This window comes from Pseudonaja textilis, chromosome 1, assembly GCF_049901715.1.
Source record: "Pseudonaja textilis isolate UNSWEBS1 chromosome 1, rPseTex1.2, whole genome shotgun sequence".
Classification (NCBI taxonomy): domain Eukaryota; kingdom Metazoa; phylum Chordata; class Lepidosauria; order Squamata; family Elapidae; genus Pseudonaja; species Pseudonaja textilis.
The window spans coordinates 316,324,017-316,330,125 of NC_141990.1; positions in this window are offsets into that span (position 1 = coordinate 316,324,017).

The following is a 6,109-nucleotide window of genomic DNA, read 5'->3' on the forward strand; positions in this document are numbered from 1 at the left end:
CAGTTCGAAGCCAGGAGAAAGGCCTTCGAGACAAAATGGAGGCTGGAGGTTGATTGGAAAGAGGGTCCATTTATTGATGAAGCAGAAGCCCATGGCTGGCTCTGGACAACTGACCCCATAGAGTTGAGAGAGGGTGGCAATTGTACAATCTCTTGGGCTTTGAACTTGAGCTTCCTGTTCCTGTGCAAGAACATGTTCTCCAGTAACATTGAATTGCTAACTGGAGCATATAAAACCTTTGCCAGACCATTTCTTGAATACAGCTCATCTGCCTGGAACCCACACTGTATGTCAGATATTAACATGATTGAGCAGGTTCAGAAGTATTTCTTGAGAAGAGTACTCTACTCCTCTACTCATAATAGAATTCCCTATGCCTCCAGGCTTAAAATTTTGGGCTTGGACAATCTGGAACTGCACCACCTGCAGTTTGATCTAAGCATAGTGCACAAAATTGTCTGCTACAACATCTTGCCTGTCAATGACTTCTTCAGCTTCAACCACAACAATACACAAGCACATAACAGATACATACAAGGTAAACCACTCCAAACTCAATTGCAGAAAATACTACTTCAGCCAAAGACTGGTCAACTTTACTTCCTATTTACTTCCTTTGTTTATGTTCATACCTATACTTGTTACGTTGTACATGTTTGACAAACAAATAAAATAAAACAAATAAAAATAAATACATGTATTCTATTGGCTGTTATAGGGGTCATAGCTGGCTGTGTAGGTTTTCTGAGCTAAGTTTGGTTGAAGTTTGGAGAGTGATGCAATGTCCCCAGGACATTGTGCAATGCATTGAGCCCTGTTGCTAGATAATCCTACTATGTCCTAGAGGGTCATGTCTTAATCCTATCACCCTAGAGCTGGGGGTCCTTTGTTTTGTAGATAGGCTGGTCCAATCTTTCCCAATGGGCACAAAATATATGCTTGGGGAAGGGAGATTGAGTCTGCTTTCCATCTTTTAAGAAAAACATGTTTCTCCACTTCTCATCCAGGGAAATATAATATTCTGCCTTTTTAATATTTCTCAAAAAATTTCATTCTTCTAGGAGAAGGGTGGGTACTAACTTTCTACATTCCCAAGATGTGATGGTCATTCCAGCCTCTTACATAAAGCCAGCAGAAAACCTCTCAGTGAGAGGTGAGCCAGCAAATAATTCATTTCCCATGACATGTAGGAATTTGAAGGTAACAATCAGTACTTTGAATTGTACTTGCATGAAATCAAACAAATAATCAAAACTTCAGTAAAGTTTTCCCCTATCCAGTTGCATCTGACTAAAAGAGGTAGAGCTCTTCTCCATTTATCACAATCAAACAATCAGAAAAGAGCTGAAAGGAACCTTAGAGGCCTACTAGTCCAACCCCAGGGGTTCAAGCAGGAGACCGTATACTCATGGTCGCAAGCAGGTGGAATGCAGAGCCCTCTCTGTGTGCACGCACACCGTCATCCCAGCTCAGGTGTGCTATGCATGCGTGCACGCCTCCCGCCAGCCAGCTGGTTTTGGGGTCTCTGCTGTGCATGCAGGGGGTGGGGCACATACATGGGGGCAGGACACATGAGGAGGCAGGGTACACACATTACATTTCGGTATGCACACATGCGTGCTTTGGGCTCTCGGTGCCGAAAAAGTTTGCCATCCCTGCCTTATTCCATTTCAGACAAGTGGCTGTCCAGTCTCTTCTTCAAAACCTCCAGTGATGAAGCACCTACAACTTCTGAAGGTGAACTGTCCCACTGTTAGGAGGTTTCTCCTTAATGCCTGGTTGCTTTTCTCCTTGATTAGTTTCCATTTGTTATTTCATGTCCTGCCTTCTGGTCAGGAGTGGGATACCACTAGCTCGGACCAGTTTGGGTGAAACCCTTGCTCGGAAGATCAGCTAGCAGCGAACCGGTTTGCTGTGATGAGCACGTGGCCCTGCCTGCCCGGCCCTGCTTTTTCCTGTGCTTTATTTCCTTTTTTCAGAGCACAGCTGATTCGTGCGGCACCTCCGCTGTTTTATTCACAGGGGCTGCAGGAGAAGGTAAGTATTAGAGTTTTTTAAAACATGGAGTGCGTGTGCACACGGGATCAACAAACCGGTTGTTATACCAGTGGAATCCCACCTCTACTATTCTTCATCTGCTTTTGTCTCTAGGCCTTTAATTGTCTTAGTTTAGAAGAAACCCTCCCATATTACCACCTCTTACAATACTAGACTACACAGTATCAACAGTAGAGACCTTCAGATTTCTAGTTTCTATCAAGTCTCAAGACCTAAAATGGACACCTATCCTTACGATTTATACGGACTGTTTCCTCGTATGATTTGATTGCTTATTGTACCCTATGACTATTATTAAATGTTAAACCTTATGATTCTTTTTTTTTTTTGAACAAATTTTATTGATTTTCCAAAACAATACACAGACAAACAAAACATAAAATATAATGACATAAGAGTTTTTTTTCTTAAAAAGCCAATACAACATCTTATTTAAAGACAGAATTATTCCAAGTTATCACATTTCCAAACAAGCACAATTTGATATATATATTTACCTTATCTGTTCATCTTCATATCTTATCCCAAACTTCTCTTTATTACTTCCTTTCCTTCTATTTATTCAAATTATATCTCTTTAACTTTAGATTGTGTACATTTTTTATATCCATCTGTCTTATACATTTTCATTATTCTCTTCCAATAAAAAAAACAAACAAGACATAAAACATAAAAACATAAACATCTTTTCTGAAAGTTGCTTGATCCTGGGTTAAAACTCATCGTACAGACACCTCTTCAAAAATCATGTTCCTTTTATATATCATTCCATATCTTATTACCGTTTTCCATTTTCTATATAGCTTCTTCCTTTTTTTAACTCTCTTAATTTTATTCTACTTATCTCAGTTCAAGTCATAATATTTAACATTCTTTGTCTGTTCTCAGCTATCCATTCATTTTTTCTCTTTAAACAAAACCTCTCCTGTACACTAATTAGAGTATGACGCCTTTAACTCTTCCCCCTAACCTAATAATACTTAATATCACACATAACTTGTATTGGGATTCTGTTTAGCACATCCTAAAGTCACACAATATATTATATAAAAAGAAAAAGAAAAAAGAAAGAACGACAATAACAAAGAAATTTATAGATATATAATATAGGTAGTACCCCTGTCAAAACCATTTTAATCGTACCTATTGATACTTATTTATATATTTATATCTTAAACATTTTATTCTATAAATGCCTATAATAACACAATCTTATGTACTTTACAGAATCCCTTTTTCAATTAAGTTTACCCATTGTCTCTAAATAAATTTTGTTTCTTCAGATCTTGCTTCCCATCATTGAGACTTCTCACCCCTTCCTTTCCCCCTTGCTTATTCTTTTCCTTACCCTTTTTCCCCCTTTGTCTTTCCACCTCCCTTTTCTTTTTGTGCTTTCCCCTTCCTGTTGTTTTCTAACCTTATATCTACCCTTCAACTCATTTTTATCTTTTTGGTTGTTTTTTAGGTTTTAAAATCCCTTTTCCTTTTCCTCTTCCTCCTTCTTCTCCCCCAATAGGGTCACATGTTCATCAAAAATGGTTCCTTCTTTGTCCCAATTACCCTGCTGCGCAATCAATTCTCCATAGGAATGCACTGCCATTTCTAGAGATTGAAAAAGAATGTCCAAGGTATCTTTCCAGTCTTGTTCTTCCTTTTTATATTTTAGATATTCAGTTTTAAATTCATCCAAAAGTGGTGCCATTATAAAGAGGAGAAATTTTTCCCAAAACAACCACCCGAGTGTTTTTAAACAAAGAAAAAAAAGTTTCCCAAAAGACGCAAAGTCACCAAACAATCCAGATAGACTATTTCATTTAGCACTTTTTCTCTTCTTCCATTTCTTTTTCTGGGGTTGCTATTAAATCACAAAATTCCAATTATAGTATGTCTTTTGAAGTCTTATTAATGTTCAAATGGCTCTTTAAAATTCTAGGCAGTCTGCTCCTTATTTTCAACTTCTACTTCAATTTTTTTCCTCTCCCTTCCCACTCACAGCAGAAGAAAAAGTTTTCTTTAAATATTTAGAAATCCATATCCCTTTGGCATTAGCATAGTCTTTAGCATTTAGCATACCTTCAATGCGGGTTTCCGATTTCTCTCAAAGCTGTTCCGTTTGGAAGGAGAGTGAAAAGAAAAAAAGTTTTCCCTTTGATATCCATTCGCTGCTTACTCAGTCTGGGAGCAATGTGTCTTTAGTAGGTGTTAAATACCAGGATACTTTCACTGTTCCTTTGTCCCGGTCGGCAAAATCAGTTTCATTTCTTCACAAACCCCTCCAGCACATTCCTTTTCCCGGCTGAGCTCTTCTAAATGGCGGCCAGAGACCGCCGTTCAGTTGCCATCGGAGAGGGAGATTTAGCCGGCTAGGGAAGAGAGATGCGATGTCTCTCGTCCCTGCCAGAACCCCCCAGTCTTCACCACCTTCTACAAAGGTGGCTTAGCCCCGAAGCCAAATGGCTCGAGGCACTCAGGCAGTGAACACAGGCAGAAACCGTGCACAGTCACGGAATCCTGCCTGCACCGAAGCACCACAAACCGGAAGTCGAGGAAACCTTATGATTCTTGACTCTTGACAAATGTATCTTTTCTTTTATGCACACAGAGAGCATTTGCACCAAGACAAATTCCCTGTGTGTCCAATCACACTTGGCCAATAATGAATTTTCTATTCTATTCTAGTTGTTCTTCTTTGCACCTTTTCCAAAGTCTCAACATCTTTTTTATTATCTGGGGACCAAAACTGGATGCTGTATTCCTGGTATGGTCTTCCTAAAGCTTCATGAAGTAGTACTAATACTTCATGTCATTTTGATCCTGTGCCTCTGTTTATACAACCAAGGATTGTATTGGCTTTTCTGGATGTTGCCACACATTGTTCCCAATATCAAGAAGATCCACGTGTATAAGTCCAATATTAAACTTCACCATGACCCTCAAGCCCATTTGCTCTGTGGATTAGCAACAAGAGACACAAACATGTATCTAAACAACATATATTACCCAGGTAGGACAATTGCTTTTCTTTGCAATTATCAAAACAACAGTAATTCTCAATGTGTCCCCTGTGGATTTCCACCCACAAAAATATTCCAAGATAGAATCTGCTTTAAAAAAAAACATGCACTGAGTTTCCCTACTGGGGCAGGACATGTCATTTACTTTGTCTTGCAAACAGCTAACTTAAGTCCTTGGTTTAGTGTGACTCAACTGGCCTTAACATTCTCTTTGGCCACAGCACAAACATAGGTAAGAGGAACCATGGTTGATATAAACTTCCCCGAAGACCATCCAGGTTACAGGCTCTATTCTGTTAAAACTCTGGTGAGATTTCAGATGCTAGCTGAAATTCTGTTTTTGCACAAATCTGGATTTCTGGGAAGGGGGCCAGAATGACTGAGCTGCCTCTCCTGCTGCTGCTGCTGCTCTTCTGGCTTTTGCCTCCAACTTCTGCAAAGAGGATTCCAGTCACTTGTGTATCAGCCAACACTTTCCAGGATCACCAAGAAGGCTATTACATGCCTGGCGATTTCATTATTGGTGGGGATTTGCTCCTGGCAAACATTCTTTACATCAATGACATAAACTTTAAACAAGACCCATCCAAGATTCCTTATGCACTAGTGTAAGTTTCACCAGGGGTGGAAAGAGATGTATGATGGTTTGCTTTGTTGTAGATTCAAGGTCTCATTTCAGAAATACTTGTCATCGTGATCGTTGCAAGTCCCAGTGTAGCTCAAACCTTTGTGCTTTTCACAATGAAGAGCCAAACTCAGAACATATCATCACCTTGATAGCGAGATGGTTGACATGCAAATGTTGTTGGTCTTGTTAGTTGCAAAGTCATGTCCAACCCATTACGACCTCATGGACAATGTTCCTCCAGGCCTTCCTGTCCTCTACCATCTTCTGGAGTTAATTTAAACTCACGCCGATTGCTTCAGGGACTTCATTCATCCACTCCCCTCCTTCTCTTCCATCTCCTTCTTCTCCTTCTCCTCCTCCTCCTCCTCCTCCTCCTCCTCCTCCTCCTCCTCCTCCTCCTCCTCCTCCT